Consider the following 24,690-nt stretch of genomic DNA (forward strand, 5'->3'; position numbering starts at 1 on the left):
GAGAGAGAGAGAGAGAGAGAGAGAGAGAGAGAGAGAGAGAGAGAGAGAGAAAGTTGGCCATGCTCCAACTGATGTCTCACATTCATGTATTTATTCATAGCAAATATTGGAGAACAGATTGAAAAAAAGAGGACATGAAGTTGAAAAAAGGGAGTGAGGCAGGATTCAGAGGAGTTGGGGTGGGAGAGACACGTGATTGAAATGCATTGCATACATGTATGAAATTCTCAAAGAATAAAATTAAGTTATAAGTAAATGAGATGGCAAAAGAAAGAGAAAGATACCCAGTGTCAAACTATGACCATCACATGTATGCACACATATGTGCATATATACTCTAACACATGTGTGCCCAAATATGTACACTATGCATACATATCACACACACACACACACACACACACACACACACACCCCTGGTCTACCCTCTTTCCAAATTCTGGGAGGAATAAATAGACAAAAGGGAAGCCCTCAGTGTGTGGTGTTAAGCATTATCAGTGTTTCTAGCAGCCCATGAAATCCTCCACCTCTTAGAGACGTTGGTATCATTACCATTGTTGAGTAGTGGCCACACTGGAAATAAGGGGAAAGGAATGCTGTGTCCCCAACATCATATAGCACAGAGGGACAGCATGGGCATCCCCAGGCTGCCACAGGCAGGTCTGGCCACGTTGTCTTGGGTATCGCTCAACTCACAGTATAAACTCTGTCTTCTGGGTAGGAAGACTTACACATTAACTAACAAACTTGAATGTTCTCGTCACTGATCTCAAACAAGTATTGCTTTATGTTTTAGAAATTGTATAAGTAATTTGCATTATGAGTAGAGTAGAGTAGAACAATGCAGGTGTATTTACTAAGATTGCATCCAGGAAGCTTTCCCAGCAAGCATTACTCACAAGTAGACAAGGTATCTAAATGTACTTTCTCTAGGGCTGGAGAAATGGCCCGGTGGTTAAAAGCACATTCTGCTCTTGCAGAGGACCCAGGCTTTGTTCTCAGAACTTCCTATCTAGCAGCTCACGACTGCCTGTAACTCCGGCTCCAGGTGATCTGGCCTCCTCTTCCTCACTCCACGGGCACCCTGATCCCATGCACATACCAACACAGACACACACGGCAAATCAAAAACACAGCCTCGAAAAGAAATGTTCTTCCTTCATTTACAAACTGTCAAATACCTTCCCTCCATCCCTTCTTAGACAAAGAGGACGCACCACACATGAAAGCACAGAAAATTCAGCCGTGCCCACATTTTTTAAGCTAAAATTGACATCAGGCCCGCACACGTGCAGCACCGGGTCTATCGCTTTGTGAAGGCAGACAGCTTGCTCCCTTTTCACTCTCTTAGCTTTTGAGTAACTGAGGGACAGTAGCAAGCATTGCTGACCAAATCGATTTTCAGAGCCCAGAAGTTATTAACTGAAAATAATATAGGCAGGAAATGGTTCTGCACCCGAGAACAGTGGAGCCACCTCCCAAGCCTCCAGCGATCCACTTTTAAATTGGTCCTGCACATTTGCTTATGTACTAAGTTTTCAGTGTTCTAGAATGTGCTGGAACATACCAAACAACTGATTCAGGTAAGTTGACAGTTTCTGTGGAATATACACAAACAACTGTGGAACTAACCAAACAACTGACTAAGCCTCAGTGCTAAAAGAGAAAACAGGAAGATGTCGGGCCATTAATTGATGGAAGTCTGTTCAGGAGTCTCATTAAGTCTATTAGATGTCCATGAGATAATTAAGACCGATGTAGGCATGCAGCATTGTAACAAATTGTCCTGCAATTCAGACTGGAAAACAAAATCAATAGCATCTGGAATCTGATTTGAAATGTCCCTTTCCAGCCTCAGTGTGGGAGGCTCTGACTGCTGGGAAGGCTGAGTCCTCACTCGCTCCTGTCTCGTGTTATAACAATTCAGCTCTAGCTTGAATGAAAGGACCCGTCTGTAGGGTAACATTCCATTAGATCTGGACCTTAATGTTGCCAAACAGGTTCTCAGTCCACACCACAGGAGTCTGAAGAAATAGTTAACACGTGGTGTCTTGCGTTGCACTGTTGCCATAGTTCAACAGGACTCAGAAACAATACTATCCATAGCCACCGAGGTTTATCTGTCTAAAGGAATATCTTCTGTAAGCATCCAGGAAGTCACTGTGTTTGCAAGGACCCGAGACAGGGTCTTGCCTGTCTCGTGAAAATAGAGAACTCTACAATTTTTCAGTAAATTACAAGCTTGTGCTTGGCGGAGAACAGAGGTCTGAAGGAGCTGAACGAAAGGCAGGCTGTGAGGAGCTGCTTCCTCCTGCCCTGCAGAAGCACGGAAGAAGAGCAGGAGTCGGGTGCTCAAGGGATGTGAAGTCTGATGTGCAGTTCAGTGAGAGAGAGGTCTGAGGCCCTAACTCCATCCCCAGCTTCAAACGGAAGGGCTCCAACCTGAGTTGTAAACAATAACGTTCCACCTCAAAACTGTTTATCTACCTCATCTCGATGGAACACCCCCATAGACACTGCAAGCGCGGCATTTACCCAAGAGGATCATTGAAGAACAGTCTGGGGCCCAAAAGCCCAAGAGTGGATTCAGTGTGGTCCACACAGCACGTGCTGTTACCCAGTGAGAGAAAAAGGTAGGAGGATCCACTGGGGCGTATGACTCTGTCTGGAGCCCAGGGAACAGCTTGTGGAGGACTGGGGTTGACCAGATGGCAAATGGATGGAAGGTTTGTTGGTCCCAAGGCAGGGCCAGATGGAAAGGAGAAAATGTAAGAAAAACAGGAAGTCTGTGTCCACTGGCATCATAGGTCGGTGTGAGGAACTCTGTGAAGCCAAGCGATATAAAAGCGAGGGCAGGAGGCCCTGAGATTTATGGTAGAACTGATAAATAATGGAGAATCCAAAGGAAAAAATCTTCAAAGTTGGTTCATTTAAAATTTAAAAATATCAACTTACCTTTAGCTATGTTAGCTACACAAACAGGTGGTAACACTGGAATTGCTAAACATCAGAAATAAAATGGAGACAAACTGACTGGCCTTACAGAGATAAAAGGACTCTAAGGAACGTGAAGAGCCCCTGGTCCCCCATGTGCCAACAGGGCAGATAATGTGAAGGAAATAAAAACAAACTGGAAAAATTGATTCAAAAAGAAATAAAAAGCATAAGCATTCCCCTAAGATATCAAATAGGAGCTAGGAGCTACCGACATAGAAAGCCCCAGGTCTAGACAGTTTCACCAGTGAGTTCTACAGGCCCTTACAAATGAAACAATATCAATTCTTCTTAAACTCTTACCAAAGAAGTTAAAGAAGAAATAGTATTCTTGTTCTTAAGTCTAATATTGTATGATCTTTGAAACTAAAAACAGATATCACAAGAAAATCTATACCAATATCTCACAATGATAGACAGAAAAACCTTCAGCCAAAACTAGGCACAAGGAATCCTTGATATATGAAGAAATTTTACAACATAACTAAGTTGGGTTTATACCAAAATGGCGAGTTACTTCACACTTGAAACTTAAATAATGTAACACAGGACGACAAGATGGCTTAGCGGGTAAAGGCTCCGGCTGTTAAACCTGATGACCTGAGTTCAATTCCCAGGGACTACATGGTGGAAAGAGAAGTGACTCCTGCCAAGGATAACCACCACCACCACGTGTGTGTCACGCCAGCATGCAAGAACACACACACACACACACACACACACAAACATACACATACATACAATGCACACACTCACACACACATGCACACTCACACACACACCATACACACACTCACACACATGAACACACACATACATACACACATGAACACCTGTGCACATACATACACACACTCACACACATGCACACTCACACGCCCTCACACACCAGGAATAAAAGGAAAATTTCTCAAAGGGCACACTGTGAAAAACTCAGTGTGGATGGTATTAAGGGTAGAGACTAAGGTCTGCCCCCCCCAGGAGAAAGACATGGTCCTTGTGCCTGCCATTCTTAGCCTGTGTTCAGCAAAGGAAATTTAATCACAAATATGAAGCAAAAGCCTGCATCAGATTCATGCATATCTTCTAAAGGGCTTTGTGTTAATGGCTGTGGAACCTTTAAGAAATGGGGTACAGTGAGAAGTTTAGGGAGCACTGAGGGTTCGTTCTCAAAGGTGATGGAGGGACCACAGTCTCGCCCCTCTTCTCTTTTTCTCCATCCCACATTTCCACCATGAAATATCATCCAGGCTCAAAGCAGGGAGTTATCAACCAATCACTGGATGGAATCCCTAAACCGTGTCAGTCAACACAAAATTTTTCTCTCCCTAAATTGATTATCTCTGCTGTTTGTTACAATGACAGATGGTTGATGGACAGGCAGAACATCTATCTGTGGCTACCCTGGCATACGGTGGGTAGACACTGGGGGACGAGAGGTGATTGATCAGGCATGGGTCCCTTTACAACAATGGAGATCCTCTACTATTAATGCTTGCAGTGGGCCCAGTCCTGGAAATCCACCGAAACCACTGACTCATAGGTTTTAATTGAGTGGATTATACCTCTGTAAAGTTGTTACTTAAGAAAGACACTGAAAGAAGCAGTAATCGTCTGTGTGTTATATGGTGTTTGCTGGATCTAAAAATCGCTCCTAGACATGGAGAAACAGAAATGAACCCTTTGTGAAACAAACCTGGGAAAAACAACAGGCCAGGTTGTGTTCCCAGTAGACAGATAATGGGACAACCTGAACACTCGCACTGTGAGAAGCCTCCTGCAGAGTAAAGACATTTCTACAGGAAGCAAAAGGGCTAGGGAGAATGTGCAGACTACAGCCTGATTAAACTTGACAGTTGCCTGCTGGGGACTACGAAAGTGGAACATCTTGTCATGGGGGGTGGGGGTGGGGAAACTGACGCAAACACCATGCCGTTACATAAGGTGGTTATCTAGATCATTCTCAATAACGTTTTTCTTCACTTAAAATTGGCATAGAATTGAAATCTGCAGGTTTAGATTCGTAAAATTCTAAGGATTCCACAAGGATCCGTGGTCTGACTCTCAGGCGGATAGCTAGGTGTGCAGAAGACCAGCTAGGAAAGAGACAGCGAGCCCTTGAGTTTGGAAACGTGGTAGTAGCGTGAAGACAAAGCGAGGCTCATTCAAGACATGCACGGGGGAGAAGTGAATGGCAGAAGTCAGGGCGTGAAGAAGTCATGTCGGAAAGAGTACGGGAGTCGTGAGTATGAAAGAGAGAGCCACAGACCAGACAAGGAATGCAGAGCTCTCTTTAAAGAAATGTAGTAGCTAAATAAAGGAGAAAGAAGACTACAGAGTTGTACAGGGCTTAGGGTAGGAAATACCTGCAACCAGAGTCACTGTAGGCTAAACCATGAAATACATCTGGGAGGATCCAGGAGTCCCAGGAATTCAGTATGCATGTGGCAGGGTTGTCTTTATTCAGAGAAAGGAGCAGAGGGAGGGAGGGATGATAGATAGATAGATAGATAGATAGATAGATAGATAGATAGATAGAGATAGATAGATAAACAGATTGCAATATTTAAATTCTCTAGAGCTTGTAGCCATTTGTTCTAAACTTTGAAATCGGTGCTCCATTCTTTGCCTTTGGTTTTTTTCCAGCTCCTGTCAAGGGACTCCATGGACAGGATGTCACACAGGGGTAGACAACAGGACGGACCATCTGTGCAGGAAAGGACACCTGTTCCCATCACACTTTGCTGACTGAGGATTAATTTGCTGTTTGCAACATTTTGGATTATTTGGAATTTTCCCCCCAAATCATTCTCAGTTAATTTGTAAAATTTAATTTACCTGCTTCCTTGAATACGCTGCATTTTTTTGGGGGGTGTATAAACATGACAGGTGAATTTTTTTTAGCGGTGCTATGACTTTGGTATGATTTCACTGTCCCTCGGGGTTTTAGACCACGACTTGAGAGGGTAAAAACTCCTTATGGCACTAGTGTTAACACTGGGAATTTGAGAATCTGGTTCTGTCAAAATGGGGGTGGCAATCCCACCACTGAATCTTGTGGTTTTATAGGAAGGACAAAAGCTATGTCATGTGTACATATGCACTATGCCCTGTGCCATCTCAGGATGCTACCATTAAGACTGCTATCACTGGATGTGCCTCTCCATCATGAACATCAAGACCCATGGGCCAACATAAAGTGATGTGAGATCCCCTCTGCATGCTGTGAATACCACTGGTTAATAAAGAAACTGACTGGACCTGATAGTGTAAAACAGAACTAGGCAGGGAAACTAAACTGAATGCTTGAAGAAAGGAGGTGGAGTCAGGAAGAAGCCATGTAGCCCCCCACCAGAGACAAATGCCAGAACTTTACCTGGTAAGCCACAGCCTCTTGGGCATACACAGATCAATAGAAATGGGTTAAATTAAGATGTAAGAGTTTCCGTGTGGTTATTTCAGGTCAATTGCTTTCATGAGACAAATAAGCTCATAGCTTAACCTTGGCTAAAAGCAAGATGTCAGGAGACTGCAATGGGCTCTGAGGACGTAGACCAGACTGGCCAGATCCTGGTTGCATTTGTGAGATCTTCTTTGTTTCTATTCTTTCATGTTGGTAAAAGCAGTGAACAAGGAAAATGACATAAATAATAACACTTTCTTCTGGTCAAAGGACCAGTTATCAATGTTCAGTGCAGCATGATGACCCCTGGGAGAAGGAACACTAAAGGACAGAGGCCTCTGGGGCCCAGGACTCTGTACATATGGAACAAGCCCGTGATGCAATGGGGTGATGCTGGCCTGAGGGCCTCACTCACTGTCAGGAACAGGAGGACAAGGCTACCCATGCATACTAGGCCAGGCCAAATAAAATGCACCAAGTTGGCATGTGATTGAAAAGGAGCTTTAAAATTTCTTTGGTTCCATATCTGAGACCTCATCTCTAAATACAAGGTCATGGGAATTTCCCATGTGTCTTCTAAGAGTCTACAGTTTTAGCTCTTCTTGCTGATCCACAATGAGCTAATTCTCACATAAGGTATAATAAGCTGAGTTTCAGGCTGCATTCTCTTCCTTCTGGGTATCCAGCTGTCCTGCCATCAGTTGTTCTATCCTCAATTGTTCCCACATTTTCCTATTGATAGTGTAGGACCCTTGTTAAAAATATCTCACCTGGGAGTTAGTGAGATGGCTCAGTGGTTAAGAGTGCTCATTGCTCTTTCAGAGGACCTGAGTTCAGTTACCAGCACTCATGTTGGGCAGCTCACATCCACCTGGGACTCCAGCTCCAAGAGATGATGCTCTCTTCTGGACCCCATGAGCATGTGTGCATCCTCATACACTCACACACCATTATTCACAATAGCTGAGAGGTGAAAGCCTTTCAAACCTCCCTGGACAATAAAGGGATAATAAGCCAGATTCAACACATAACGGAGAAAGAGCACTATCCAGCTTGGGGAAGGAAAGAAACCCCAACAGTGCACACCAACCTAGAGGACAGCAAGAATAAGATAAATAGGTTACAAAAAGATGCTGGAGCTCAGAAGATGGCTCAGTAGTTCAATGCCAGGACACACTTAAAAATATCCAGCCCGATGGTAGTGGTGCATGTCTTTAATCCCAGCACTTGAGAGGCAAGGGAGGCAAATCTCTGTGAATTTGAGGCCAGCCTGGTCAACAGAGAGAGTTCTAGGACAGCCAGAAGTGTTACACAGAGAAACCTACTCTCAAAAAGCAAAACAAAACAACAAAAATATCCTTGTGTGATGGCCAACACTCAGGATCCTAGCACTGGGGAGGAAAGATGGGAAGAGCCCTGGGGTTTGCTGACCAGCTGCTCTAGCCAAATGGGAGAGCTTCGGGCTAGTGGGAGACCCTGTATTAAAACATGAGGTAGACTGTGCCTTCAAAGCATGCATGCATGCATGAACCTGCATACACACCAACATGAAAAACACATGCACAGATCCTGTGATATCATCTGTGAGGAAATGTAAGTTATGTTCAAATTCATAGAGACAGAACACAGAATAGGGTTGCGGGGCTAACAGAAGTTGTGGGCTTTTTGGCCATGTAAGACTGAGAGCTCTGACAATGGGATCTGTGTGGTACCGCTGTCCAACAACATAGCTGCATCAATGCCAAACTGTGCACCCGAAATGGATAATGCAGATTGTATGCTGTGAAGGTTTTCCCAACAATAAAAATATGTACAACTATATTTGCAAAGTTTTTTTCTAATCCTTTAGCAGAAATGTCGGTGAAAATGTTGGTACTAGCCAGGCAAACACCCTCCTTCCGTCATTGTATTACACAGTATAAATAGCAGAGATCTAATCTGGTGTGACAGTCACTTCCCCAATCTAATTTCTCCAGAAGACCAATGAAAACGCATGCCTGTCTCCCGACTTTAATTTGATATTGTTAATGATGGTGAGAAGCTGTGAGTGTGGCCACAACACTTAGTGCCAAGTTCACCCTTTCAAACGTTCTGGCTACCAGCTACTGGGAAACCGTATGCCTTTGGATGCTTTTGACTCAGACAGCTCACCCACAATTCTGATAAAGATCACACATTAAAAATGATAATAGTTATTTTTATACACATATTATTTAAATCAACACCACCTCTGTCTTTATATCTATTTATTACCTGTGCATGCTAAGGGAGACAGTTGTGGTGTGCATGTGGGGGTCAGAGGACAACTTCTGGGAGTCAGTTCTCTCCTTTGTCTTGTGGGTTCCTGGGATGGGGCTTAGGTCATCAGACTTGGTGGCAAGTGCCTTTCATCTCTGAGGCATCTTTCTCACTTCCGTTTTTTTTTTTAATTGTTTAAATGTGGTTACAGGAAGGATGTGGTAGCTCACATCTCTAATCCCAGTATTCAAGAGGTGAAGGCAGGAGGTTCAAGAGTTCAACACCTGTCTGGGTTATATGACTCTGTCACAGAAAAAGAAATAAGTCAAAAAAATACGTTTATAAATGCCCTACATGACTGGCACGGGACATCTAGGGTCTGCATTGCCCACCTGCCTCTCTCAATCAACTTTAAAAGCATGATGTCCCACAGATCTTCAAGCTTGTGCTCACTGGCCTAAGCAGTTGCAAACAAACCCTCCCGGGGTCTTGTTAAACAAACTTATAAAGGGCCAGCAAGTGGTTCAGCAAGTAAAGGCACTTGCTACTGTGCCTGAAGACCCACGTGATGGAGAGAGAAATCACTCCAAGTGTCTACTGACCTCCACATCTCACTGTGACACACATGAGCACGCACACATACAACAAAAATTAAGTCAAAATTAAGTTTTAAAATCCCTAATTAAACTCAACAGGGAGAGAGAGAGAGAGAGAGAGAGAGAGAAATTAGTAGGGGAAAGGACCATTAGGAGTGGAAGGGGACAATAATGGAGGATGAATATGACAAGATATATTATGTACAGGGTCAAATATGTCATAAAGAAGTCCATCATTACACAGGGTTAATATATGCCAATACAAAAACGACTAAAGCTCAAAAACTTGATCGTAAAAGGACAAAGCCACAAACTGCTGGGGAAAATGTTTATTTGCTTGCTGGAGGAAAACATCACACCAGCATGTATACCGGGTGGCTGAGAACTCCTTCTCTGTGTCCTACAGGAAGAGAGAGGGCAATCACCACAGTCCAGGAGCAGCACTGTTAGAAGTCGCCAGGAGGACGGGTTTACAAAACACTGGGACGAATGCACAAATGCTTCTATGTATCTCAGGTCATCTCTTTGGTACTCTCTAGAATGCGGTTCTTACAGTAATACAGCTCTTGGGGACATGTATTCGTCTCTTGGGATTATTTTTGTGTTTGTGTGTACCTGTTCCTCCTCTTCTGCCACCCCTTCTCCTCCCTCTCCTTCTCTTTCTTCTCCTCATCCTTTCTCATCCTCTTCCCCGTCTCCTCCATCCACCCCTCTCTCTCTTCTTAGACACGGGAGGCTAGTGCTGTGGGGCCATCCACTATTATGTAGCTCACTGTCTCAAGACTGAGTAGGGTGCACGGGAAACACTCCTATTTGTTGGTTATTTGCTAAGAGAATTCACTGTGCACTTAATAAAATCAGTGGCTGGGAGCAAAATAAGAGCAAGGTTCTCTGAAGACGTCTGTGGAAGAGCAAGTTCCCCCAAGATGGCAGCGTTGATGGAAATGAAAGCCACACGTAAGCTGCATATCATGACGGCCCAATCAGACTCCGAGTGGATTCATCGCCTGTGCCACCTCTCCGAGTTGCATCTTTTGTCATCATGGTTCCCCTTGTCAGTGTTGCGGTGAAGGAGCTGAATCCAGAAACGGCTGGCAGTTGCAGACAGGAAGCCTTTAGGTTTTCATACTTAAGACCTGTGGGGTCAGCAGACCCTAATATGTCATATGAAGATGAGGGTGGCCGTGGAAGCAAGCACTAACATACAGTGGCTTAATGCAGTAGCCAAAGGCTTAAGCTATAGCCAAAACTTGGCATGGTGGCTGTGGTGGTCTGAATGAAAATGGACTCCGGTTGGCTCATCTATTTTCAAACTTAGTGCTCAAACTGTTCCAAAAGGATTAGGAGGTGTGGCCTTGTTGGAGGAGGTGTGTCACTGGGATGGGGCTTTGCGGTTTAAAAAGCCCATACCAGACCCAGACCTCTCTCTGTCTCTCTCTGTCTCTCTGTCTCTCTCTTTCTTTCTGCCTGCTGTCTATGGATCTCTGCTCTCAGCTACTGTTCCCGCACCATGCCTGTCTGCTTCCCACCACAATAAGAGAAAATCCTCTGAAACTGTAAGCAAGTCTCCATTTAAAGGTTTCCTTGTATTGGAGTTGTCTTGGTCATGGTGTCTCTTCACACCAATAAAACAGTAACTAATACAGTTGTATACACCTGTGATTCCAGCACTTGAAGGAGGAGGCAGGAGGGTCAGAAGTTAAAGGCCATCCACAGATACATGGAGAGTTCCAGGACAGCCTGGGCTACATGAGACTCTGTCTCAAAAATAATAAACTCAAAAATTAAAAATCATGGTTTCTTTAAGAAACCAATCATGATGGGGAAACCAATCATGATGGGTACCATATGAGCACATATGGTACCTGAACATACATGGTACATGAATATACATAGCAGCCTTACAGGTGTCCTTCAACATTCATGGGGTCAATGGTCATAGATTACACCAACCTGAGATCAAAAATGTCCAGAAAAAAAGATGTATTGGTTTATGACCCCAGGAATCAAATCCAGGACTTCATGCTTGCAGGCAAGCACTCTACCAAATGAACTTACCCCCATCCCTTCCAGGTACTAGTTAAAAATATTAACTTCATACCAAACTTTCATTCTTTTTCCTCATTACACAGATTTGTATTGTCTTAGGTATCATGAGGATCCCAGAGATGGGCTAACATAGGAAGGTTATATAGAGATTATATGCTAATATCATTCCATCTTATGTAAGAAACTTGAGCACTGGCAGAGAATGTTCCAGAGCTTTCAGGAGCAAAGAAGGAGGATGAGGAGACAGAGGAGCAGGGAACAAAGGGAGGAAGAATGGAGAGAGAGAGAGAGAGAGAGAGAGAGAGAGAGAGAGAGAGAGAGAAGGAGGGATGGGGAGAGAGACAGAGGGAGGAAGGGAGGGAGAAAAGGAAGGATGGGGAAAGAGAGAGAGGGGGGAAAAAGAGAAAAGGAAGGATGGAGAGAGAGAGAGAGAGAGAGAGAGAGAGAGAGAGAGAGAGAGAGAGAGAGAGAGAGAGAGAGAACTTCTACCCTCTGGGCCAGTGAGATTACTCAGCTGCCAAGCACTGACCTGAATTCCATCCCTTAAGCCTACATGGTAGAAGAAAACTAATACCCCAAAGCTACACCCTGTACATGTTCATGTGCAAACACTCACACACATAACAGATAGATAGATAGATAGATAGATAGATAGATAGATAGATAGAGACAGATGTAATAAAAAATTACAACTCTCCTATCTGCACAATTAAAAGCTTGAAAATCCAATTGTTACACAACACTTCCACACGGAAGGTCTCCATCAGTGTGGGTCCATTTGATTAAGACAAGTCAATGCAACGTGCCCCATCCAGTCCAGGAGCATATGGTGTGGTAGAATAAGCAGGATGCTTGAGCAATGTTTCAAGAGAGGTGATATGGAGGGGACGGGAACTGTCCAGCACTGAGCAGCAGGTGCAGACAACAGGCAGGGGCTGAGGGACTCTGGAAACAAGGGGGAGCCTTCCGATGGATAAAGTATATACAGTCAGCAAAGGCACAGACAGGAACAAACAGGTCCTATGGAGACTCGAGGGAGTGGGCTAGGTATCAGGCATGATCTGAACTGAATGGGAAGCCACCAGGTAGCTCATACAGGGAAGCCACAGCATTCCACTTCCATCAAAACAACCACTGTGAAGACCCAGCAGGAGGGCAGGCCTAAAAACAGGAGCCTAGCTGTAAGATGCCAGCAATTCCAATGCATTCAGAGAACAGCTTCTCCAGGATGGGGAAGAATAGAGAAGGATGGGAAGATGAGTTCTGCATCCCTAACCAGGACTCCCTCCCTCCCTCCCTCCCCAGCCCTGGTTACTCATTAGCTCTCCACCACAGCACAGGTGGATGCCTTCATGAACTCAAACACCACCCCTATACCAACAACTGCCAACTTCACAACCTACGGCCAGGACCTTCCTCCTAGACTGTAGACATGACTTCCCTGGCTCCTCCAAGAGCATTGCATCTGGGCAAAGCTGAGTTCCCCCACAGCCACGCGAGACTTCCCTGCAGCATCCTTATCTCAGGTACCATCAGCAGGATCCTTCCAGTTACCCAGTACAAACACCCTGGTGTCTTCTTTACCCCCACATGCCCCCAGACTTCACACCAACTCCATCAGCAACACCCTCAGGTGATACCACCCACAGGTCACTCTCCACTGCCACTGCCAGTTCTCCAAGCTTCTATGTCTAGTACCAGCCTTTCTGAAGCTGTCACCCAGGTGGCTAATTCCACATGGTCCTCGGGCTCTTCCGATCCCTGTGGGGTCCAGAGCATTCACTCATGCTTAAGTCCCCTCAATCGGCCTCTCTCTTTCTCTCTCTCTCTCTCTCTCTCTCTCTCTCTCTCTCTCTCTCTCTCTCTCTCACACACACACACACACACACAACACACCTGTTTTCTACCATCATGCCCCTAGCTCATTTCTTCCCAGCCACACAAGTTTCCACCGCTCCTGGTCACACCAAGCATGCTCCTCTCTTAGGACCTTTCTATTGGGTGGTTTTCTCCCCAGACCACTGTTTCTCTAGTCATCTATGGGGCTCCCATCCTGACCTCCTACAGGCTCAAACATCAGCCTTCTCAACCAGAATGTCTCTAGCCAAGCTGCCTCAATTTACAGCCAAGTGGTGGTTTGTGGCTTCCTCTTTCTCAAAGCTGGAGCAAAGGGGCCTTCTTGGCTCCCTGCACTGTTTCCTTGTTTTGAAGTTTGTTTCTACCTCTGCTTTTAAAAAGCTATCCATGGGTTTTTTTTTTAAAATCTGATCCATTCATTGCTGCTGCTGGACCCCCAGGGGTGAGAATTGCGAGCCCACGGGAAGTGTGTACAAACAGTCTGTTCAGGGCATGAATGAATCTATGCTATGCTTCTAAGGAACAAACTGAGAAGGGTTGGACTAATCAGCCGACTGTGGGAGACAGTCCCTGGGCGCGGAGTTCTACCCCAGTGCCCGTGTTTTCTGCTCTGGCACCTTTCATACTGTGGTATGTGGTAAAGGTTTTTGGTGACTTGGTGCCCCCCTTCAGACTTCTTTTATAAAAAGTATTTGTATGTCTGTGCCCTTGGAGGCACTGGAGTCCCCTGGAGCTGGAGTCACAAGCAGTTGTGAACTGCCCAATGTGGGTTCTGGGACCCAAGTTGGGGTCACCTGAAGATCAGTGTATGCTGGTAGTTGCAGAGCCATCCCTCCAGCCCCATGAGTGGATCTCTCTAGTGAGCCCTAAGCTATAATAGCAGGGGATTAGGTCATTACCACCATAGCAAGACAGTGGAGCTGCTGCTCCGCTCCTACCCATGGCTCTCTGTTGAAAGATCGTCTCAGCTGGTTCAAGGCCGCACATTCTGCTGGGAGGGGGTAGTGTGAGCCTTTCAGATGATAGGGGGAGAGCTACTGTCAGCAAGGGGAGGCCACACAAAAGGATACCAGAAGAAAGCACAGCCAGCATCACCGGGCTACCCAAGGACAGTGGGCTGCCCTTGCAGAGAGCCTTGGTGTCTGCAGAGGGACAAAGCAGGCCTGAAGCAAGGGAAGTGCAGACTAAATCAAGAGAAAACAGTAGGGCATCAACAGCAACTAGTGATGGGCAGAGGGGCACCATTAAAAGGTAAAGTACAGGCTATGCAGGTTTGAGAAACTGAGCCCAAGTCCTGGAATCCACACAAATATGCCGTAGTGGTACCATGTTAAAGCTTATAATCCTAGCACTGGGGAGGTAGAGACAGGCGGATCCGTGGAGCCTATTAGCCAGCCAGCCTAGCTGAATCAGCAGGTTCCAAGTTCGGAGAGAGGCCCTTCCCATAAAACAAGGGACATGACTCCAGAGGAACGACACCTGAGTTTGAGTGCTTACTGCCGTTGCACGCCCACCAGCACATATATGAACATGTATACACACCTACAGACACACCCATTCTCCCTACCCCACACACACCCAGCAAGAGTTTGAGGGTGACCCAGGCACCAGTGACCTCATTCTCCAGATAAAGGAAGTGAGACTAGGGATGGGGTGTTTCAGCTCAAGTTCAACATGCAGAGGGTAAGAAGAAAGAAGACCCAGTATCCTTGAGGACCAGAAAGACGAGGTCTGAGAGCTGGGGAAAAGTGCTATCCATTATACCAGATATTAGCTGCAGAGTCTTCAGTCATGGAATGCCACACCCAGGCATGGTCAGGACAGCAAATCCAGGAAGCCTTGAAAACCAGTGGAGGCCTGCAGCCCCTAAGCATGGGGCCCTGGGTTCCAACACTCCCCATGACACGGCCAAGCAGCTTTCAAGTCTGTATCACATGCAGCTGAGAAAAGCAATCCTGACAGCTGAGCATCCTTTGACTCATCAAAGGCATTGTGGTTGCTTCGCTGAAAACCCATACCAAGAGGTGAGCAGGGCACACCTACACTGTTGTGTAGTGGCTAAGCTGACATGCTGCAGGGAAAACACAGGTTACACCTGCATCTTGGGATAGCTCCCATTTCAGTACAGCCAGAGATAAGAGTTCCTGATTAGTCTAGCGAGGAAAAGCCAGGCCACCAGACATTGAGGTCAGGCTGCCTTGGGCTCTGTGCGTCTCAGGAAGGAGGAATGAAATGATAAGATGATATTGAGTGTTCTCAGCAGAGGGATAATAGGGGAAAGAAAGCATCACTCTACAGGGAATCCTTGGTCTGAGGTCTGATAAGTCTCTAGACCAGTAATTTTCAACTTGTGGGTCATGACCCCAAGGGATCGCATATCAGTTATCCTGCATATCAGATATTTACATTAGGGTTCCTAACAGTAGCAAAATTACAGTTAATAAAGTTGCAACGAATTAATTTTATGGTCAGGGTCACCACAACATGAGGAACTGTATTAAAGGGTTGCAGCACTAGGAAGGTTGAGAACCACTACTCTAGACCCTTCTGGAAAGGTAACAAGGAAGGTGTGTTTGTGTGCATAGGGTGGAGATCTGTGTGTCTGTATATGCACATGCATTTATAGTACGTGTACAGCTGGGTGTATGGTTGAAAAGAAAGGCTGATAATCTCTCTGTGTTTCTCTCTCTCTTTCTCTCTCTCTCTCTCTCTCTCTCTCTCTCTCTCTCTCTCTGTGTGTGTTTGTGTGTGTGTTTGTGTGTGTGTATGTGTGTGTGTTTGTAAACAACGTCAAGTGTCAGTTTCGACCTTCCTCCTTTGTTTGAGCCAGGGTCTCTTTGCTGTTCACCCCTTCATTAGCTGGTCTGAGAGCATCTGGAAATTCTCCCATCCTCCCGTCTTCTTGTAGGAACATTGGTACTATAGGCGTGTGCTACCATGATGCTTTCAAGTGGGTTCTGAGGATCTGAACTTAGGTCTTCATGCTTGCATGAGAGCTTTCCCTACTAGTCCCAGGCACATACTTTCTATGAGTTTCCACAGTGCCTAGGTTTGGGTCCCTTTGGCAGTCTCAGGGCTGTCTTTACCCTAAAGCTTGACTTGTATTTTCATTAAGAAGTCTCAGGGAGGCTAGAACTTGTCTAAAAGACGGAAATCACAGAAGAGTAAATTCTCAGAGTGTCACTATCTAAACATCTCAAAACATTACTGATACAAAAATGACACTACTCATCATTAGGAAAAGCAAACCACGTAAGACAAACGACCTCCATCGTCTTCCCAGTCTGCGCAGAGCAGGTTCACCACTTCACACGGATTCAAACTGGCAACTTGCTCAGTTGCTAGAAGCACTCTCTTCCAAGTGTGTAAGAGAGGAGGAAATCTTTAGCTTCAAGCTAATGGCTTGGGCAGACACTTAGGCCTAGAACCATGGTGAGGGAACAATCCAGGGGTCCACAGTTGGAGGGAGAGATCAAACAGAGCTGGGGAGTTAGAGGGACGAAACTATACCCTCTGTCCAGGCTGTCTGTCCAGTTCTAGCCTACCGTCTGTCCAGTACTGGTCTCCTGAGATATGCAGTTTCCTCACTATAAGCTGTACAGAAGTCCACAGTGGGAAGTCTTTTATTCCATCAATAACCATTTTTATATAAATATTTCATCTTTAAAACCATATCTGTGGAGAAAAATATCTTATGCATAGTCCTGCTATGGTTAAAGGACAGCCAATCTTAACCTTAGTATGTTTTCACTTTCCAATCCAAAATCACTGCCAGTTTCTCTGCTTTCTCATCTCCGATGGGATGTGAACGCTGATTCTTCAAGTTTGCCTGCTGTGGTATGATGTCAAATTCTTTGTTTCTTTCTGGTGGTTTAAGATACCTGCGTTTGACTCTGACAGAGAACATCTTTTCACGTTAGAAGAAGTTCTTGCTCTCTGTTCAGATACCTCCTAGTACACAAGGAGACTATACTATTATCCTTTGTGTTTTGAAGTGGGTCTCTGGGAGTTTGAAGCCAGCCTGGTCTACACAAAGTTCCTCTCAAATGTCTCATGGCCAAACAGGGTCACCAGCATCTAGATTTTGAATCAGACCAGCTGATTGAAGTACTGAAACCAGCAATTTAGGGTTTTTTGTCTGTTTGTCTGTCTGCCTGCCTGCCTGTCTGGCTATCTGTTTATTTTTCTTCTGCAGTTCTGAGGATCAAGCCCAGAGCTTCTTGCATGTCAGCTAATGGCTGTATCACTGAACTACACTTCAGTTCCAGTCTTAGGGCTGTGAGCCCCACAAACCCCTGAAGGGATTCTGATGAGTCTACTCCACGAAAAGAGCCCAATTAAGAAATCGGGTTAGCTGAAATAGGTTGTGAATATCTATTCGTTGATGCTGTTGCTATTTGGGCAAAAATGCAGAATATGCGTTGTCTTAGTTTGAGGTTGCATTGCTGCGAAGAGACACCATGACTATGGCAACTCTTGTCAGCAAATACTTAAGTTGGGCTTGCTTACAGTTCAGAGGTTCGGCCCATTATCATCCTGGTGGGGAGAATGGCGGCATGCAGGCGGACACGGTACTGACTGCATCTGGATCAGAGGCAACAGAAAGTGGTCTCTATCACAGTAAGCAAAGTTTGAGCAAACGAGACCTCAAAGTCCGCCCCTACAGTGACACAGTTCCTCCAACAAGGTCATACTCGCTCCAACAAAGCCACACCTCTTAATAGTGCCATTCCCTGTGAGATTATGGGGGCCAATTCCGTTCAAACTACCACATGTATGAATCCAACTTAGCATATCTTCTCTTTTTAGTATCTCAGGTTAGAAAAATCCTCCCTGCTCTCAGGTTATTACACCCTCTCCCATATTTACATTTGCTTCTGTTTAGATATCTGTTCCAATGACACAATTTATCCCCCCCCTCAAAATTGCTGAAATTACTACACGCGCAAACAGGATTCGGACAAGCATTCAAAGGACATAGGAACAGGGAGGTGACTCCCTATTCCCCTCCCTATTCTTTCCCTGTGAACCCGCCTGGGAAAATCAAAACACCAAACAAAACGCTTGCTTGGCCATCACGATAATGTAGGTGATTTAGGAGCTTTACAAATCTAGGTCACCCAGCCATTTCCACCAGCAGGTAATTCCACGCTCCTCTTCGCTTGCAAGCATACGCACCTACCTCACTACCATGGTCATGCAGGGCTCGTGCGGGGGCATACATGTTCTCTTTCCATTCACTGCTCTCAATTAAAATTCAAGTGCACACGTGTGTGTAGGGGGGGTGTATATGCATGCTCATACGTGCACGGTTGCACTTGGGTGTGCAGAGAAGCGAGATAAGCATTACCCTCAGGAATGCCACCCAGTCCTATGACACAAGGTCTCCCACTGGCCTGGTGCCCACCTATCAGACTAGAAGGGCTGTCCAGTGAGTCCCGGGCATCCTCTTGTCTCTATCTCCTCAGCACTGAGATCGCAAACTCATGCCACCACACTGCGTGTTTACTCACCTTTAGGGGCTCAAACGCAGGCCTTCATATGTGTGATGCAAGCACCTCACTGACTAAGCCGTCTCCCTAGCTCATCCTCTTAAATTTTTAACTAAATTTGTTTTAATTTTACATATAATTAACAGATACAAACACACACAAATAATTGATGTAGCATGTTGAGTGTTGATACCTGATGTCATGTATCCGGCTAAGCATCTCCCTCTCCTCAGACATTGTCTTTAGGGTGAGAACTCACTTTGCACGTCAGTTCTCCTTGCTTGTTGAGATGTACAGTTTGCTTTTGCTATCTGAGATTGTTGTTGGGCCATGGCACACCTTGCTCCTATCAGTGAGCAAGAACCCACTCCTCCCCATCTTCCCTCCTTCTGCTTTCTAGAATCTGGTAACCACCAGTGAAGCTCAAAGAGGTCCTAAGAGAGAGGGAGAAGGTCAAGACAAAGAAGTGAGATGCTTGGACAACTATTAAGCATGGGGAGGGCAGTGATAGATATCTCTCTTCAAGTCTCGGGGAACCGTTTCATTGATGAGAAGAGGAAGGCAACCTACTGACCTCAGATGTGTATACTTAGTGTAGTTGGGGCTAGGTGGTCACACTGGTACTGACCTCAGATGTGTATACTTAGTGTAGTTGGGGCTAGGTGGTCACACTGGAAAAGGGAGTCCATGCTTATGAAGGTTCTGCCTTGAGCTGGGATGTCCCCAAGGATTAGATTTGAATGCCACAGAGAGCTGGATGACTTTGCCTTGGATGCAGAGGCATGGGTTCTGACCGTCTTCTCTCAGATCAGCCCCCAAACCCAAAAGTTCCAAAGCTGTTACAATAAGAAGCCAGCTGAAGTTCAAGCCCAGCATCAAACACACACACAAACACCTGGAAACCTAAGGGCCACAGGTAGGAAGCTTCCTCCTCCCTAAAGAATTCTTAAATCTTCGGTGCATGACTGACCCTACTCCTTTGGAAACATTCAAGAAGGAAGTGTTGTGTGTCTGTTTATGAGAGAGTGTGTACAGGTGGGTAATTGGGCAGGTGGCTATATGTGTGTGTGGTTGTATGAAGATATGCAGGTATGTAGATATGTGGGTAGGATGTTGGGGTATGGATGTATGGGTGTGCAGGAGTGTGGGTATGGATATGCAGGTAGATGGGTGTGTGGACTTATGGAAATATGAATGTGTGAGTGTGTAGTGTGTGGATTATGGTATGTGGTTGTGTAGGTATGTGGTTGTGTTAATATGTGGATGTGTGGGTGTTTGGACATGTGGAAATATGGGTATGTGGGGGGGTTGTAGATATGTGGGCATGAGTGTGTGGGAATGTGGCTATATGGGCATATGAGTGTATGGGTATATAGGTGTGTGGTATATGGTTATGTGGGTGTGGGGATGTATGAGTTTGTGGTTTTGCAGGTGTGTGGATATATGGATATGTGGGTATTGGGTTTGTGTAAGTGTTTGGATGTGTGTGTTTATGGATGTGTGTGTGTTTGTGAGTACATGGGTGTGCAGGGTATATGACTGTTCACGTGTGGGTGAGTAGATGTGTGGATAATCATTGTATAAAGCCCTAATGGAAGGTTCCTGAGTTTTTCCATTTTCAAAGAAAAATAATTCTTTTCCAGACACTAACTAGCTTTGGAATTTTTTTTTTGCCTGAAGTTCTTTGACACAAATGCTGCTCTCTTTCAAAGTCTTCCATTAGGAATTCTGAGCGGGAGATCCCAGGGGCACCAGTAGGTGCCTCTCCAGTCCTGACTGGCCTGCCGAATCACATTGAAACCTTTGCATTCAGGTCATTCGCGACGCTGCTTCAAGCTGCAGGCAGGTTCCGAGAGTCAAGTGTAGAGAGCTACATTTCACACAAACCTTATCTAATGACGTCAAAATAAGCATATTTAAACACTGATAATACTCATATTGGTGGTAAATAGCACCCAAAGATCAGAGACACCGTATCGAGTCACACAGCAAACCACTGCCTGTTCAATGTGCATGAATTTAGCAAAGAGTTTGCTGGTTCTTCCTCAGTAGAGGCACTAAATAGGAAGCTTGGCTGAAGCAAACCCAGGACAGTTTAAGTACCTCCTAGGACAGAGCTGGTGCCTATCCCTGGCTTCTGCAATAAAGACCTCTAGTCTCCAGAAAGATTGGGTGCAGACAGCTAATTCTCATAGGATCATGGCAATTATTTGAGCTGGCCCTCTTTATTTACTGGCAGAGAAGTACACAAAGGGCTGAGCAGACAGCTCAGTCAGTACAGTGCTGTTGTGCGAACAGAACCTTAGTTTGATGCCCAGTGTCCATAAAAAGCTAGAACATGACACACATTTGGAATCCCAATGATGAAGTGGAAACACATGGAGCCCTGGGGCTAGGCGGCCAGCTAGTCTAACCAATCAATGCGTTCCAGATTCAACGAGAGATGCTGTCCCAAAATAATAAGAACTCCTGGACCGGTCCTCTAGCCTCCACATATACGTGTTAGGAGGTCAGAGGACAATATGCAAGAGTTGGTTCTCTCCTCCCACCATGTGAATCCCAGGGTTGACCTCTGGTCAATAGGCTTGGTGGCAGGCACCCTCACCCACTAAGCCATTCCATTGGCCTCTGCTAGCTTTTACTAGCCACTGGTCACACTGAGTGCTGATCTGTATTGCGATGCCCTTGAGGATCTAAGATTTAGCATGGGGAAAGAAAAGAAGGAAAAAGTATTGGTGCTTCATGCTGACTAAAAACCTTTAATTGGTTAGTTTTGACATGTGAGATACTAAATCTAAAAATATCAAAATTGATTTCACCTGCTCCTTTTTTCTCTTCTGGTGTGACTAACAATGCGATTCGAACCCCGCATGTTAGCACTTCCAGTTCCACGTCTGTTGGACAGCACTGATTTTCAGGGCAGCATTTGCTGCCCCAGGGAGAGGACTATAAGGAATCTCTTTTCAGAACTTGCCAGAAGCAACAGAAAAGAAGAGAGAGAAGACATCCGTTCCCGTCTCTTCAAGAACTTTTCACCAAGTCACGGAAGAGACACTTGCCTGCCACGTAATTAAAAAACGAAAGCACTAATTGAAAGCAATGAGATAGCATTACGTTGATGCCTAACTATGTGTGCAGGCTTTAGTAAACTTAACTTTCAAAAGAGCCCCAGGGTCTGAAGAGATGGCTCCATCAGTATAGCTCAAGTGTGGGAAGAAAGAAAACCTGAATTCAGATCCGTGGCACCCACATAAAAAAGCCAGGGACAGCAGTTAGTGTTTGTAATCGAGGAGACAGAGTCAGGAGGGCCCCCGAGGCTCACTGCCAGCAACTTAATCAATCAGTGAGCTCCAAGTTCAGTCAGAGATTCTGCCTCAAAAAACAAGTCAGAGTGCCTCCAAAGAAGCCCCTCGACAATGATCTCCGGTCATCACTCTAATGAGTGTACACACACGCGTTCGCACATGTACCCCCCACAGGTGCTCGCCCCTTGCACACAAACACACAGACAGGGGACCTGGAAGGAGAGAAGGAAAGAGGGAGGGAGGGAGGGAGGGAGGGAGGGAGGGAGGGAGGGAGGGAGGGAGGGTGAGAGAGAATATCAGCAATTTTGACAACATGGAAATTATCATCTTCATTTTTGAAATGTTCCCTGGAGAAATCATTACCCAAATCAATTAATGCCATAGAAATCAGTTTGGTCCTGAAAAGACATCTGGCCCTGGCCAATGCGCCCCTGCCAGAAGCACAGACGATCAATAGAGATACTGACGCTCCTGTGAGAGGGAGGACAGGACACTGCCTGGCTGTGCTGAAAAGTCAACGCAGAGTACTTTCGACAGGCAAGCGGCAGAGCCTTCCCACCAGGGGTGACCAGATGCTCTCTTTGACAAATGGAAATTCTCTGCTGCAAAAGCATACTGCATTCATCTTGGACATGTGATGCTTTTTGTCTAAACCCATCAACTGCTTTCAACATGCCAGCCATCCCTTAACTGTTGAGAATGAGCAATAAAGGTTTGACTATGAGAGGCAAAATTTCTTTCTTTATGAAGCAAGCCCCATTATTTCAGAGAGTTGGGTTGTTCCATCTGATGTCCTGCCATTTGTGGTGAGAATAAGTCGTTTCTAGTGAAATACGGAATTACGTGTGCTGGCGAGGCTGGAACACATATGTGAAGCTGGTAGCAAGGTCCCCCATCTGCCATTCTCAGGCCGAAATAGTTCTGTTGGCAAGGCTGGTTGCTAGCCAGCTGCTGGAGTCCCCAGCATGCCTTTCAACTTGTGTGTCCCAGACCTCAGGAGCATCCCTACTAAAGCAATCACAACATGAGCTTCTAGAGGTTTCTGAACAAGCCCTGCAGATTGGTTTCCAGCACAAGAAAACTGAGCAGTGAGCAGAGATTCTGAGCCTGGCTACTCAGCAGCTAGCCCTCGCTCTCCCCATCCCTGGCCTGTGCTCTCCTGAGGACAGCCACTAGCATGGAATACCACGGCCTCAGTCAAATGGGCCTCCTCTCTGAGGCATCTTCTGTTTCTCAGATAAATTGGGGGTGGGGGACGGGAGGTTGCTGTGTCTTCTTGTGCCCCAGCTCAGGGGCCTCTCGAATATAAAGGACTAGCACTGATAAAACTGAACAGTCTGCAATCGCAGGCAACAGCAATAAAAAAGTATGATTCCCATACAAATTAGTTAAATTTATTCTAATTTTATCCTCCTCTTTTTCTCTCCCGCCCACTCCACCTCCTCGAATCCAAATGCCAGTGGGAAAGAGCACATTTGGGATGATTTGAGATGTAAAATACTTCAGCTCTTTTATTGTTACTTACAAAATATCCCTTTAAGATAAGATTTTATGTTTTTTTTTTAAGCAAATCATAAAACTTCTGCTAGGATAAACTAGCATGCCTGGGGGCCAATTGAAAGGTAACAAGGACCAGAACATGAAATAAATCCCTAAGCAAGGCAGGCTGTGCACGAATTCCTCCACTCAAGTTACACTGTGTTTCGCCTTTGGAAGCATGGAACAACTGAGGCGCGGGGTGTTCAGTGCCAAAGACTCCCCCAATCCCAAAGAATCTGAACTGGGACGTGAAACTGCACAACAGGGTGAAGTCCAACCCCTAGGCAGCATCTGTCATTGTCCTCTGATGGAGACCCACATTCTTACACCTAGCCTTGCATGGGCTCCCAGTTTCCCACCGGAGGCAGAAAGGGAGTCCCGTGGATATCCCAAGCCTGGTCTTTAAAATGGGAAAGGAGACGCTGAGGCGGGTCTCTTTCCAGAGCATTAAGTCTAGAGGCCGGGTTCCAAGCATGAGGAATCCCCCAGCGGTCTCTTCTCGACTCAGAAAGCTTCTTTCTCTTGCTGTCTCTCTTTCCGTGACTTTTCCTAAATCCACGGGATCCACTTCCTCATTCATGACAAAGCCTGCAGTCGAAGGATTTTCCCAACCGCAACTCCTATTAGGACGGGATCCCTAATCTGTGTAAAACCCAGAGGTTTTGCTTTTTCAAAGCAATGTTAGATGTTCATTCTAATGTTCTCCCAACAGAGCTACGGCTTCGTGCTCACCCCTCCCCTCCCCTCCTGGAGGATGCAGGATGAGGCTGGATAGTCCCCCTCTCCCAGTTCTGGGATGCATACTGTTCTTCAGCCCCGAAGAGTAATCTGGCCCCCGGGACTTGCAAAAAGCGCCCGGCACCAGCGAGCTGCATCCAGCTCCAGCTGAGAGCCGAGGTCGCTTACCTGGGGAGAGCCCGCTCAGCGCGGCTAGTCTCCAGGCGCAGCTCCGGGACCCGCTGAGCGCGGCGCGATGCGGTGGCTGCTGAGGCGGAGCGCGCGCTGCTCCCGGGTGATGACGCTGTCAGCTGCCCTGCGCCCCGCACCGCCCCTGTGCACCGCCCAGAGTACTGCACGCCCCTTGCAAAACCCAGAGCCCTGCACCTCCAGTGCAACGCCCAGTGCAATGCCCAGTGCAACGTCCTGTGCCCTACTCTGCCCCTCACTGCCTTGTGCACCCGCCCCGGATCTGCACAGCCTTGCAACCACCAGCACGG

The 24,690-nt window shown here is 46.1% G+C and overlaps 1 protein-coding gene across 1 annotated transcript in view; it reads right to left on the minus strand.

Annotated features, from left to right (window-relative positions):
• Diras2 (DIRAS family GTPase 2) overlaps nucleotides 1-24,690 on the minus strand; it is a 27,954-nt gene extending 3,264 nt beyond the window's left edge. Inside the window, exon 1 of the mRNA XM_050144127.1 lies at nucleotides 24,380-24,690. The gene's annotated coding sequence lies outside the window, so the exon portion shown is untranslated. The remainder of the gene's footprint in view (nucleotides 1-24,379) is intronic.

The sequence above is a fragment of the Alexandromys fortis genome, unplaced genomic scaffold (genome assembly GCF_014885135.2).
Source record: "Alexandromys fortis isolate MF-2015 unplaced genomic scaffold, M_Fortis_MF-2015_v1.1 scaffold_1, whole genome shotgun sequence".
NCBI lineage: Eukaryota > Metazoa > Chordata > Mammalia > Rodentia > Cricetidae > Alexandromys > Alexandromys fortis.